Genomic DNA, 15,733 nt, shown 5'->3' with positions numbered 1-15,733 from the left:
GGGATGAGTGGAGGTTAGGAAGATCACAGTGGAAAAAGGGGAGGGAGGTCAAAGGGTGGGAGAGGGACCACAATGGATAAGGGGGAGGGGGGTCAAAGGGTGGGAGAGGGGGTCAAAGGGTGGGAGAGGGGGTCACAATGGATAAGGGGGAGGAGATCACAAAAGGGATCACACTTGGTAAAAATAGCATAAAAGGCAAGAATTTTTCATTTTCATAAGGATTTATTAGGCATCTTATCCACACAAAAAAAGTATTTAAAAAAAATGACCAGCAGCACAGAAGATTCATCCAAGTCTTCGTACCATAGCAGCTGACCTCTTGACTCAATGGAGTTAGCCCCTTCCCTCACAAAGTGACCTACAGCCTGATCTGAGCTGGGGTCTCCCAAACAAAACCACTCAATATGTGACATCATTACCAATAGTCCTATTTCTAAGTGTACAGGGCGGGGCACTGGACACTGCCATGCATGACATACCGCATCTGGAATGTAGGTGCTTTATTTTCAATTTCAATGATACTTTGTGTAGCCAAGAATTGTAGACAATGCATCAACTGTTGCTAAGGGCAACAATTGTATTTTCTTATCTTATTGAATACAATAAATTATTTTCTTTATGTACCAAATCAATCTGTTGATCTCCTTTGTAGTCTCTTTATTCATCCTTGAACAAAGCCGACACCCCATTCCTTTAATCTGCCTCCTTTCTCAATACCATCTCCCCCTTCCCCTCTTTCCTCCTCCTTTCTACATGTTTACCAATTAATCCATTAATTGTAATCTCTCTCCATACCTCCCTGTACTATCAATTCTTGTATCTGCCAATCCTCCATTATTTCACATCTTTTCAACATATTTTATCCATGACTGATATTAAATTGTTCTTAATAATTGCATTATAATTTTTTTTTTTTTTTGGGGGGGGGTGGGGGCTGTTTTTTGCTTCTTTATTTTTTTCTTCATTTTTTTGTTGGGAGAGGGGAAGAATTTTCTTTTTAATTGAGCAAATAGAATCCATTAAAATTTTGCAAATAAATACACCACTTTCTGTACATAATGCAATGTGTTTCTATAAACCTTATATGAACACTGCATTTCAAAATAGATATTAAGAACAAAACCAAAAAAAATAATTATTTGTTGGTTTTTCTGTTTTCTCTTTTTCTTTTGTTTTCCCATCATTTTATTCACCATCTCGTACAGGACAGGGATGTAGTCAAGGACTTCCAAGTCCCGAGGCCGTTGGAGAAAACCTTCTCCCATAGATTTTGTACGCGAGATTGAGGCCAAGGCCGGCAAAAAGTGACCTCGAGGCCAGCCTTGACTATATCCCTGGTAAAGGATCAAATGTTATGTGTTTGCATACTGTACCCATCACTTATTTCCACACAACTCTGAGAGACAAGGCAAGGCAGTTGAACTGATAAGATATGAGAATCAAGACCTCAACATAGGCCTGTCCTGAGGAAGTGCGCTTTAAATCCCACAAATGGTTTATAAATTATAATCCCCTATCAACCATCAACAGTACAATGCATGTATCCTAGTCACGAAGTGCAATGTCAAATTTCAGAGATAGAACCCCTAAAAGTTCTCAAACTTATTCAAGACTGGAAGTAGGAGACCATTTCTTTAGACAACGGGTCACTGAGAAGCAATGTCAAACTTTTGAAACTGTATCCAAGTAAATTTCAAGAACTCGTTCCAGATTGGATGGAAGAAACCATTCCTTCAGCCATAGGGTCATTAACAGTTAGAACAATCTACTCCTTATGTTCAAACAGAAATTCAAAACTTGGTTGCTAATGAGCTAGAGCACACAATTGTCATCGCCACACATGTTGCTGAGGCTATTCAAGGTATGACGAGCCTCTTTCATTGATCACCATGGTCTGGATTCGAAGGATCATTCCGCTCTGGCTTCTTCTGTTAGGCCATTCAAACAAAGGTTGCTAATAGGCTACAGCACACAATCACCCCTGCAACACTCAGATGATGTAACTGAGGCTATTCAAGGTATTCCTTGATCACCATGGTCAGGTCTCAAAGAGTCATTCCACTCTGGCTCCTTCTCTTAGGACCTGTCACCATCCTTTATGACCACAATGGGTGAATCCCTAACTAGAACCAATTTATTTAGGTATGTCCATGAAGCAGCTCTGGTTTGGAGTGAATTAAGCCCAGTAGAGAGCTAACATGAATGTGAGACAACGGGATGTAACAAATCAGATATGCCAAATTCCATCAAATGCCTTCCCAAACATAGCAACCCCTATAACATTAATCCAGCCAAGTGAATAAATGCAATTCTCGTTCACTCTGGACTTACAATGTCCCCTGAGCCTGAGGAAAAACTAACAGACTATGCAATGATTGAATAAACATGGGGGGGGGGGGATACTGGTGAGTTGACAATTTGGTAGACCACTACCCCGCCCACAGATCGGAAGGTGGATGAACAGCCTGGCATCACCTCATGTCAAGCCTCTGGACCAGATCGAGAAAATCCAACTTTCCAAGCCTTCAAATTGCTTTTCATTTCATCAAAATCAAATGAATCTGAAGAAATCCAATAAACACAGGAAAACATCACAGATGGATGGAAAAGACAAGAAATTATCAACTGGATTACTGGAACTAGACCCACTGAGAACAATCAAAGGTGCAGGCACCTCATAAAATATAAGCATTTGAATACCCAACGGTTAATGTGCCACTTGCACGCTGTTTTGAAGAGTTCCAGATATCATGCGTAAGCTGAAAAGAACACCATTCCTCTTCGTCCGATAGTACCTGAGGATCGTCACATTTCCAGATTACTAGATGTCCAAACATCAAATACAGAGATGTCATTGTATTAAAGTGAAACAGATTTCTGGAAGTGAGCAGCACTTTATATATAGGTCAACAGTTCCTTTCTTCTTGGTGCAGATACAAATGGGGAAAAGGATCAATTTAAAGTGCAAACCTGTTCTTGATCAACCTTGATCAATGCAACGAGCCCTACAGCCGTCTTGGCTAAACCATTCTATTGAAGAAATTTGACAAACATGAAAGAGTCCCATCACAAACATTGATAAGGGTCAACAAGAAATACTGCAATGGCAAGACCCTTGTATAAGTAGCTTGGAAAGCAAATCACAACTGCTGGCCAAAAAGAAACCTAAATTTGACATTGCACTTCTGAGACTAGATTTAAGACTTACATGTATTGCTGTGACTGACGGAGCATTTTTCTTTTTGTTTACACATTGTGGAAAAAAACATTGAAGCACACAATCCTCATAATTTTTTTTTTAAATATCTGAAGATGAGTAAAGAAAAATAAATTGGGGGCAGACGAACCGATGACGAGTGAACCTTCATCACATATCTTATCATTCCAACGCGGGCAACTTAAATCTCTACACGTTCTGCGATTACATGATGCGTACGCATAAACAGTTTTGCACAAACATGAGTTTTATGGTGAATGGGAATTACAGTGACTCAAATAGTCAGTAACCAAAATTAACATGTACAGAAAATGGAATAAATTAATTGCAAAATTCATAATGCCCTAAATAGTACTGAAATCAATCAAAAAAATGAGATCAAAGTCTCTAAATACATATAAATTTTCTTGTAAAATAATAGTTTCTTTGTGTTTTAGCACATTTTTATACCAGTCATGGTAAATATCCTGTTGCAAAGATGTAAAACAAAGATGAATTTAGAGCAGCAGCTAGAGCAGATAGTACAGGGAGGTACATAAAGAAAGAAGACAATCAATGGATCAACAGATAATGCAAGTATTGTTGAGGTGAAAGGAGAGAAGAAAGTGGAAGCTGAGGGGTAGAGGGTGGGGTAATGAGAAAGACAAGAGATTATGGAATAAGAAAGGGACTGGCTAAATGTACAAGAAAGAATAGAGACTACAATAAACATCAACAGATGGGGATTTCATATAATTCCCAAAAAACTTAACAGATTGCCAACTGGTAGATGGTTTTGAAAGATTTTCATTAAAAGAATTTCATCCCAAAGATTAAAAATGTCCTGAATTTAAAAAGTGTGACCGAGGCAAAATGCATATTAAAAGCCACATGTGGGTGAAATTGCTGCTAAATATTTTTAAATTTTTACCCTCGTAGTAATAATTGCTGGAAAACCCAATTGCATTGTCTCGCATACTCTAGGCTACACAGAATATCATTAAAATCATCAATAAAGCACTTACATTATGGAAGCTGTATACCACGCACAACAGTGTCCTGTGCCCTCCTCTGCACTCCAAAAAAATAGATCTCTTGGTAATGATGTCACTACTTGAATGATTCTGGTAGGAAGACCCCAGCTGAAACCAGACAGAAAGTCATCTTTGTGAGTTCAAGGGCCTACTCCATCAATCAATGATGAGGTCAACTGCTATGGTCTTCCAACTTGAATGAATATTCTGTGCTGCTGGTCTTACATTATTTTCAAGAAAAAAAAAAAGTCATTAATACAAAGTAAGTATATAGTACAGACAATCAAACTATATAGGGCAGGTCCAAGCTATCAGATATTACACGTGATATAAGAGACAAATTAAAGGGGTGTTTCACAGAGATTGAAGAGTGACTGAAAATTGCTCTTAATTCCAAGTTGCGTGTCGAAAACAATGGATTACCATATAGGTTGGATCATGCTCATATTACGCGCTCTGCTGCATATCAATAAAACATCATGTGTGTATTCACACTGCATTAACTTAAGACAGTTAGCATGACTATTAGTCAGATTTACTGTTTGTGAAACACCCCCCTTCCCAAATTGATTTGCTTGTGTCATAAACTTTTTATGGATTAAAACAAATATAATATAGAAACGCTTCCCAACAATAAATATTGCTGGGTTGTTTTTTTTCCTGAGTAATAAAATTCATATGGCTGGCTCCATATTACCGAGTCAATAGAAAAATAGAAAAGCAAAATTGATGAAAAAAATCATTCCAAAATTTCCCAAGTATGGTCATACATACATCATACATATATCATCACATTATTACACCTATAAATTCTTTGTCTTTTTTAGTCTTGTGCAACTTCTAAGACAAATTTGTAATGTCCTAACACAGAGTTACAAAGTTACAGCACATTTTGTAAGTGCATGCCAGACCTCAAAAATATGATTTCAATCTATAAATTTGATGCAAATTGTAAAATTGTATTAATAGCCAAAACTCTAATTCATTGGAATAAATTAGTCTAATGTCAATGACCGGAAAGTTCATCTTGACTCTTATCACATGGCATATTTGTAACCCAAGAAGATCTTGCTGTGATGTTTCATGACTTTTTTCCCTTCTTTGCATCTTACACATCTTGAGAACAAATTCACAATTCTCATTTAAAGTTTTTCACACTTTGTACCTGAAACTTTGGCTGAAAATTGCTTTAAAAAAAACCCATGCTGAACATTTTACTTCATGTAGAATTTCATAAGATTTGACTTGTCAACTTAAGTTTGCAGATATCTACAGATTGGAATTAGACACTTCAGACTGTTTACAAGATAGGTAAAAATTCAAATGGCTCAATTCATAACCTAAGCAAAGCTTTTGATTTCCCTGACAATGGTTTACATGTGCTTCTTCATGAAGCTTAGGATCTATGTCCTGACTGTTTTGAAAACTAGCTCTTTGATCTCAAAGACTGTACTTTTATTTATCAAGTTTTAATCTTATATTCTGACCAAACCATGCAGGGTCCTGCAAGGAAGTATAGTTGGGCATTTTTTGTTTTTAAGTCAAATAAATAATCATTAATTTCCCTAAAATCAGAAATTCAATTCTGTTATGCAGATGATAGTGAAATAATTTTCTATTCTCTAAATTTATCGATTAAAATAGATATCAAATTGAAAATGTTCATTTCATGAACTTTCTTGGTGTATAAATGACAAAATTATATAGGACATATTAAAGATATTAAATGAAGAATAAATATTTTTAATTTATGAAAAATTTAGGGGAGGGGATGTTCCATGTAAGAGGGGAAATTAACTCTGATAATAAGTTGATTTAATTAAAGCAAAACAATAAAAAAATAATTTTCTTTTGGAAGAAGGTATGAAATGATGTATATCACGAGACATTATGTCTGTGACATCACAAAATCAAAACGTCCAAAATTCATTAATTTTTTGATAGATTTTAATCAACCTTCACCAATATTTCCCAGTAATTTTCCTAGTTTTGTTAAAACCAACTTATTGTCAGAATGAACTTCCCCTCTAACAATTCTACGACAAGTAGATCCAGGGTAAAAAACCAGAGATAAAAACTGTAGGGAAAAACTCTGGAAAACCTTTGGATCCACTTTTGCAGAATAGACGAAACAAAATAAACACAAATACTAACTTAAAGTTGGAAGGTAAGTTAAATCCGCACATAGCTACTAGGCCTAATTACCAAACCATCTAATTCTTATGAAGCCTAAGCCTCACAAAACTCACATTTCCAATCTTGTTTAGACTTAATGTAATCCTACCTTACAGAAACAATAGACAACTCAGAAACTGTCGGCAAAGAGATGATAGCTTGGACCTGCTCCTTACAAAAGAAATTATCATAAAATACATAACAAAATGGAATCATGATTAACGGATGCATACGCATGTCGAATATTTGATACTCAAAGTCTGGATAAATTGAGATATGGGGTGTTGCAAAAAAAAATTGCGATTAATTGCAAATATTCTGTTGCAATTTTACAACTTATAGATCAACGTTAGCTGTACTGTAGCAAATCAGATTAAACTTCTTGTTTCAAGGAGCAGATTAGCAATCAATCACTAATTTGTAATTAACTGCAAGACATATGAATGATTTAGGGACCAGAAATAGACTTGCAATTGATCGTAAGTTTCTTGCCACACCCCAATAGAATTTAAACTGACGCTTGTTCATTCAATTTAATTTAGGTGACAGAAATCCCTTGTATCATGAAATGGTCAAGTGGAATGCCTATGATGGCTGTCTCGTCTGCATTATGCAATTCAATATATGGCAGCAGGGCAGACTTTTGAAAAAAAAGTCAGATGAATAAAGTTTTACAAAAGGAGAAAAATTCATTTGAGAATTAAATACTAAATTTGTTACCTCAAATGACACTCTCTAGTGTAATTTCTATACCATGATTTAGGCTTCAATAAACACCCTGTTTTTACTTTACAATAAGATTGGAAGGCTTTGATCAATCCATTGACTTCCTGGTTTATCTTGGATTGGCTTGCTCCCAGCTAACAGAGAAATCTTTGTGGTATAAGTCCAACTGTAAGAGAGAAAGAGAGTGAGTGATTGAGGGAGGGGGGCAAAAAGAGATGTTTCACATCTCTAATAAAACAATGAAAATCAATACAGGGAACTAAATGATAAAAGTTTCCTATGATGTTTCTATGTAAATACCATAGACTAATAACAACAAGAAAGAGAAGGGGGGGGGGTTGGGGCACAAAGATTTACAATATTTAATAAAAACAAATGTAAGTCACTACAGGAATCTGAATAAAGTACAAGTTCATATTTTGTATTGTATCAGATAAAGCATGATATATAAACATAGATGCACATAAATAGATTTGCACACAATTATTGTAAAATGAACAAAGAAATATTTGTACCAGAAATTTTACTTAAATGCAAGATCATCATTTTACTAAATGCAATGTTGTAGTTTTACTTGACATATACAGGGTTTTGTAAGACTTGCGAGAGTTCAGTTTGTTTTATGCAAGGATTAAGATGACTAATGAAAGACGTAAAGGGGTACTTCAGGCTGAACATTGTGTGATTTGAACAGAGTAGGTTCATCAGACAGACTAAACATTGTAAATCTCATCAAAATCAGACAAGTGACGATAAAATTATGATATTTCAAAGTTTTGCAATATTCAGTGAAACATGCTCATGAATATTGAATAGGTGAGATGATGATATCCATAGTTATCATTTTGTATTTTATGATAATTTTAATCAAATTTTCATTTCATTTAGATACCATTTTCTGCCTGGAGTATCCCTTTATGATTGACTTAAGGGTTAGGTATAGAGTTTACTTACAGCTACTACATGTAGGTGTCCATAGTTCATCCTTCTTTCTCCTCATCAATTCTCCTCATAAATTCTGAGATACACACCAAAAAAAAAAGACAAATTGCTTAATGGAATTTCTTTTCTCAAAGTTATCATCATGGTTTACAGAATGGAGAGGGAAACGGCCATAAAACAAGATTCATTGTCTGGCATTGTATTACTTTAGAATTCAAGTTTCAAGCCACTCAAAATCTAACAATTTTTTTTTACTTTGTGAAGAGCCTAGGGCTGCGTGTATGCAACCTCAAGCCAGAATCATGATTTGAATTATGAATCAAAACACAAACGTGAATCACAATACCATAGAATCAGGGTTTTGGACGACCTTCATTCCAATGCTGTTTCTCCTTGGATTTGGCCGATCCAGTGTGCATCACAGTGCACAGTTTGTCACAGGAAGTATAGGTCAACTTTTTCGCGTGTGTTTTGGCTCTCGAAAAATAGATCTTTTGCTTCCTGAATTCAGTCTATTATACCTCATTTTCTTTACTTCCATTCATCTTGTCGGTTTATCAAAATATGGTGTTTGGAAGTGAATTTCAGCGGAGATCCAATTTAATATTCACACCTTTAACTCAACAACAACTGAGATCATTGTCTGTCCAGTTTAGTTCATTTACTAGAACTTGAAGTTGAAGACATGACCAAAAAAAAAATGAAAAGCAGTGGACGATGCAAACGCAGAACTTGAAGTTAAATGCAAGTGACAAGAAATGCATGCATAACCGAAAGTAGCCCCACACAGTGACGTCATAGAATCATGATTCAAATCACAATTGCGTTTATACGACCCTTTTCGTTCGTGATTCTACAGAAACGTCTTTCCAAACGCCCCTTTTTCGGTGTTTCATGTTTTTATTTGAAAGACGTTTATTTTCACTTTTGACTAAACGCAATCGTGATTCTGCAGAATTGTAATTTGAATCATGCTTCAAATCATGATTCTTGGGTAAAAAAGTGGCACATAAACGCATACTGAAATAAACAATTCTCCTGTTATGAGCCATCAATCTATGTAAAGTACCTTACAGTGTTATGATGATTTAACAGCTCTTGCAGATGAATTTTATTATATTGATGGCTCACAATAGAATAGAAGAAATATTCCACAAGTTAAGTCATGGTTACACCGGAACCGAATCAGCTGCGAATCCATCCGAATACACGTATTCGGGTGGTTTCGGGAGTATTCTGTTCTCCCTCCGAGAATGCAAGAAAAGTCAGGAAGGATTCCGGAACATTTGAATCTACCAAAACCATCGAATTAGGCCGGATTTGGTTAGAATCGGTCTGAATTTATTCGGGAGAATTCAGTTTTGGTGTAACCCTGGCTTTAGGCATATCGAAGATGAATGCAATGTTGGGCTAAACAGTAGAATATCTCTGGTATCCCATGAAGAAGTCATCCGCTATTATTACTTAATCTTGACCATGGTTTGAATGACTAGGTTTGAAGACAGACATACATGTATTTCCTCATTTGTAATTTACCCTTTCTTGTACTTCTCTTAGTTCTCTTTACTTTTATGTTTTGCTCTCTTCTAAGTGCCTTGAGCATTTAATCAAAATGGAAAAGACGCTATATAAATCATATGTATTATTATTATTATCATTCATTAGAAAATGCAATATGGTATGATATTGCACTCCAAGTTTTGTACATACGTCTATGGGGGAATTTGTCAGATTTCAACACATTGCGCACTACAGACCAAATTTGCCTCTTTTAATGCTTTCCTTTGTTTTAATGCACCACTAAACAACCCTTTATAGATTAATATATAATAATTCTAAAAATATTACATGGAATACATAGTAGCAAGGATAATCCGAACATGGAGTGTATCTGTGTGTGACTGTGTGATTGCTCCAGTCATTTGAAATTTCAATGTTGATAATCAAACTTCCTGTAGCTTCTCTGTGATTGAGCAAATCATTTACACATGTATGTCCTTGAAGGACATGTGTAATGAACTGGGAAGTTTGTTCAATCCCATCTCATTGGTCTTCCTCTGCCATTTTGTTCAGATTATTTGTGCTCCAGGGAAATTATACTCAATTTGATCAGAACTGACCTTTGTTTCCTCCATATATTGTCTCACAGTCCTATGTGGCGTGTCGATGCTGTACACGTTGCTGTAGTTTGATCACTTCCTCTTGCCGAGATAGAATCCCTGTCACTATGTAGCTGTAGCTTGCTTTATCGAATCCCTCTGCCCGTCGAGATGGCCCTCCATAATGGCAACGTTGCAATAGTTCTTGCTATTTCGAGTCCCTAAGCTGGTCTTTCTCCACCTGAATCCGATCTCTCACACCTTCTAATGTAGCCTGACCTTCCCTGTAATATGCAAATGATGCAAACACCTAGGTCAAATTAAACTTTAAAGTCTGTATAAACTCGACCTTCTTCTGGTATCAAGTTGAATATTCACCTATAGTGGAAGCAGTTTTCAGACGAGGGGGGTGTTTCACAAAGATTTAAGTATGACTTATAGTCGCACTTAAAAGCCGACGCGTACAGGATATGCAAAGCGCAATCTCATTGATCAACATGCAGTAGTGCGCGTCATCTTGGCATGATCTGACCAATGTGGTGATACCTTTTATACTTCACGCAACTAGATATTTAAGTGCGTAACTCAGTCATTATCTTTGTGAAACACCCCCAAGAATGCACGAAACATGTGTTACTTACATCTTCCGAGGTAAATTTCACCCAAGTGGAACACATTTCTGTGGTCTCAAAATATTTGACTGAGGCAGACTTGCCTGTATTATGCAAATGATGGAAGTTTACAGTTAAATACGGAATGCATTCAAAGTAAATACCAGTACAGTCTGCAATTTGTATATTAAAATTGAACATTCGTCTTTAATAGTGGAAGGAATTTTTCAGACCAGTTTGTTCAAAACATGTGCTTTTTACATGTACCTCAGAGTCAGCTATTAAAGTTCGTTTCTCGGGTCTCAACAGATTTGACATCTAGATTTACTTGTACTTCTCCCATGAATCACTGAGAGACTTTGTGCGATGAGGACATTTCAAAGTGAAGGTACCGATGTTCGAAATTTTAATATCATTTGCAATGATGGTAATGATTAATGGCTCTATAGAGCTAACTGCCAAGAAAGGATGGTTGTTTGGCAGCTCCTTGAATACCTTACAAAAAGACACTAATTTCTTCATCATATTAGTTTAGAACCTTGGCTGCTGTATCACAAGTCACCACAAAGCCAACCCAGTTAACAAAGAGACATTGGTCATCTTCTTTGCTATCTATCGTTGGACGGTCAATCCTATTGCACACCTTACAACTGGTCTATGACCCCAGTTTCAAAATAAGAGCATTCCAACTATTTTTTTTAATAATGATCTTATTTGAGGTTCAAGATAATCATAAGAATACTAATACAAATGTACTAATATCTACACAATTTTGTTTGGTTCGCAATTATGGCCATAATTGACTGAAAATTGTTGCTAATCATGCCATTGCTACGACATCATGTTTCTTAATTGAATTAGCTTTTATCTATGAAAAGAAATGAAATAGCCATAAATTTCATTTCTGGAGTATTCTTATAACCATATAGAACTTTGGACTTAAGTTTGCTTAATTGTTAAAACGCATGCTTATTGGTATGCGGTGCACCCACCTCTGTCCCTCTACCTCAGGGTTGATAGATGTAATCCTCACATTCCTTGATCACTGGACTGGAGAAGCAGCTGGCAGTTCTCATTCTGACCCCGTAGCTCCAGCACTCTGTGTCCCTTCTTCTTCTTGGTCTCCTTACGCGAGGCTAAGGTGGAATGCATATGCAATTTCTCCGCTTTTATTTGCTCGAGGAACTGTATCTTCCATGTTCAGGCTAGACAACTTCAGCTTGTCCTGGAGAAAAAAAAGAGAGGAAGTCAGAAAAATTGCTTCTTATTCTACAATATCCTGGACCTAGAGACAGTGTGCCATTTTATAAATGAAACCAAAATTCATCCCTCCATCCATCCCCTTTATCAAGCAATGGATAGTGAACAGTAAGTTGAGAAAATTTCCTCAGAGACTTTCTTAAGAAATCGTTGCTTGTTGCAACTACACCTAATAAGCAATAAACTATTAATTTTGAAAAATTTCCCCATAACCTGCGCACCCACCTCTGTTTTTCCAGCTCTGCATTGATAGCTGTAATCAGAGCATCCCCTTGATAACTGGACTGGAGTAGCAACTGGCAATTTTCATTCTGACCCCGTAGCTCCTGCACTCTGTGTCCCTTTCTCCTTCTTATTCTCCTTACGCGAGGCTAAGGTGGAATGCATACGCGATATGTCCGCTTTCATACGCTCCGGGGACTGGACTACCTGAGCTCGCATCTTGCTCACTGTATCCTTCTTGTTCAGGCTTTTATAGGGGCGAAGATGGATAGAAATTCTGCTGAGAGAAATCGAAAAATATTTCAAATTTGGACTGATATTCAAGATGTTATCGGATCTGCATCGCAGTGGCCCCATCTCATGAGAAGATTATTATGGAAGAAAGATTTACGACATTGGGATAGGATATTAGTTTGTGTTCTGAGTAAACGGGGCTCCTGTAATATCTATAACTAAAACAGTTTTTTTTTTCTAGTAGCCTCGCTCCCGTTCTCTCCCCAATTGAGTCGTTTTCACTATTGATCAATTACTCCATCTCGTTTATTATGCTATTGTTCTTGTTTTTTTTCTTTTGCCTTCAATTCTAATTGCTGCTTTGTTTCTTTATCTTTTTGTCCCTTTTCTCCTCGCTCTTGTTATTCTGCCTATATTTTCTCCTTCTATCCTTCATCTCTTGTGTATTCGTATATTTAATTTAATCCTTAATTGTACACGATCTGGTACTTTTTTTTGCATAATTTATATGTCTCATCCTTTTTCTCATATTGATTTTCTGACTTTGTATTGTTTGTTTTAGTTCTGTGATTCTTGTAATTGATGTTAATGTCATATTGAGCACTTTTTGTCTTGTGATAATTTTTGTTTATCTTATGTTATGTACCATATTTGTTGCTTTATTGTATTGTATTTGTTGTTATATTCCACACTATGTTTATTCCTTATGATTTCGATCTTTTATATTGTAAGAGCTTTTTGTAATTCGGCTCTGTGCTGCGATGGAAGTTTTTATCTAAATAAACTACCGGTATTTTGAATGAATTTTTGAATGAATATAGGCAACTGCTCAGAAAATTAAAAGATTTCAAGAGAAGGTACATGTATCTTTATAGGCCTACTTGCATACAGAGGCATTGGCATTTGTATTATAACTTAATTGGCCACTTTACTCAAAGGAGATTCTGAAAGGCGAGGTTTTGTATCTTTTTGTGGATTCAACATTCCTTCTTTTTCTCATGACTTTAAAGTTAGGCGTTTCTCTTTCGTATGTGGAGCCGATATTCTGATGCGAGTATGTCAACTAAGTTAGACATTCCCAATTTTCATCCGGACACACAATTGTGTATAATTGATTTATTTATGCCTTGTTTGTTTCAATTGATAGGCATTCATCAAGTTGGAAGATTCTTATATAGCCCATTATCGTAAATACTTGGAATATTCTAACAATTTCTGGTACTTCAGCACCTACAACAGCCAACCCACAGGTAGGTGGCACCGATCCAGGGCCGGTAGGTGGGGCGGTTAACTGCATGCCAGTTTCTATACCAATCATGTACATCAGCAAGGGGTGGGCCTAACATGATAAGGCTACGCATAAACTTATTAAAACATAAGAACTTTCATTGAGCCACGTTGAACAATCAATCAGTGGTAAGTGATGATTCGATTGGTTCGTTTTTCCTTTGGTAGATTAGGGGGCGGACCATAGGGCGGTCTTTAGGAAATATACACCAATGGTAAGTCATTTACAAAGATTTGTGAATAAAAATTTCTATCATCAAATCTACACTGTGGTAAGTAAATCAATTTTGTTCACTCCCCATATGGTTTTAACTGAATTAGGCCTATGATTATTTTGAGAGTAAGGCGGCCAAACATGGATCCTGATCAACAGCCACCATCTTCAAGGAAGCAAGGAGGATGGTATCGCCAGCATACCCCGCCAACTCATTGTCTCAACTGGGAGGATTTCCAGAACCCATGGGTTCTGTCCGACTTCTTTAGGAAAGACAGTTCAGTATGGATTCCATGGCTCATCCACCAAGGAATCCTTCAAGGAAGCAAGGAGGATGGTATCGCCAGCATACCCCGCCAACTCATTGTCTCAACTGGGAGGATTTCCAGAACCCATGGGTTCTGTCCGACTTCTTTATGAAAGACAGTTCAGTATGGATTCCATGGCTCGTCCGCCAAGGAATCCTTCATGGAGGAGGAGGGCTACCATGCCAGAATTTGATTTCCAGGAGTGTGGCAGCAAGAAATGCCACATTATGCAAGGCAAAATGTGACCTGAAACCACAAAAGTGACAGGATTGTCTGTCCTGGCGATGTAGGAAAAATAGCAACCACGAGACATCATCAGTCAGAATATCATCTTTCTTCAGTAAAATGCATCATACAATTCCAGATGTCTTGATGTTCATCATAAATTTCCTTGATGGTCATTTGCTTAAAGTATGTGCCCAGAAAGGTGGAATAGCATATTCCACAGTATGCACTTGGGCGCAGTACTTGCGGGATTTATTTGTTCAATGGAAATGGGAGGTTGCCAAGTTCATGGTATTGTAGGATGGTTATTTTGTTTATTTCCTTTGACTTGTGTTTTCTTCAGCTGTTTTACATATCTGTTCCGTCTAGACTTGAGTTCATTTGCAATTCTTTTCAGTACTGTCCTTGCAGTCTGAACTTAGGTTATTTGAGTTTAATGATATCCAGTTGTCATTCATTCATTCTACTCTGAATGCCTTTCCTCTGATTCTCTTTTGTCATCTTCATTCCTTCTCTATTCCCTCTTCAGGTGTTCCACTCATTCCATCCCTCACCTGACGCCTTAGTTTCTACTTCCATAATATCACATAAATCACCAGACATCTTTGTCATCTCATCTTATTCCTTATTGGTTTATCTTATGAATTGGGTTCTTACAGTTTAGTTTGATCCTTCCATTCATTTTATTTTGATTGGTTGACTATACTTGATTAAAATATTTACGTAAATTATTATATGATACCAAGTTTAGCTGAGGCAAAGTAGCCCAGAGATTAAGCAGTGCACTACCAGACTCCTCCGGTTGCAGTTCTGTTTATTTGCGTCTCTACTTCAGTTTCACTTATTTCCCATTTGGTTTGGTGATTGATTTGAGTTTGCTGATTAGAATTATATTATTTTCTACCACTCTAAATTTATAATTCTTCCAACCTTACAGTATCATCGAAATCGATGAAAGCTTCTTTGGCCGGAAGATAAAGTATCAACGCGGTAACCCATAACCCAAGAGGCCAAGATAAAATTTGGGTTGTCGGACTGGTAGAACGAAATTCCGGAAAATGCATATTATATCCCGTACAGAACCAGTGCACTGAAACACTGATGATGATCATCCGATGTCATGTTGCTCCACGGAGCACGATATATACCGACGGATGGGTAGGACACAGGAAGCTTAACGAGGAATTATACAAACACTTC

The 15,733-nt window shown here is 36.8% G+C and overlaps 1 long non-coding RNA gene across 2 annotated transcripts; it reads right to left on the bottom strand.

Moving 5' to 3' along the window:
* Positions 1 to 202: 202 nt before the first annotated feature.
* Positions 203 to 11,991, bottom strand: LOC135155632 (uncharacterized). Of its 2 annotated transcripts, none has more exons than XR_010294777.1 (4): positions 11,776 to 11,991; positions 10,194 to 10,456; positions 8,086 to 8,149; positions 203 to 7,297 (listed from the first exon to the last, which is right to left on the bottom strand). It is a non-coding gene; the product is annotated as an uncharacterized LOC135155632 (long non-coding RNA). The 2 variants fall into 2 exon arrangements; XR_010294778.1 differs by having other exon boundaries at positions 11,790 to 11,991.
* Between the last annotated feature and the right edge of the window lie 3,742 nt (positions 11,992 to 15,733).

Source organism: Lytechinus pictus, chromosome 10 (genome assembly GCF_037042905.1).
Source record: "Lytechinus pictus isolate F3 Inbred chromosome 10, Lp3.0, whole genome shotgun sequence".
NCBI lineage: Eukaryota > Metazoa > Echinodermata > Echinoidea > Temnopleuroida > Toxopneustidae > Lytechinus > Lytechinus pictus.
This window is presented reverse-complemented; position numbering and strand designations above follow the sequence as displayed.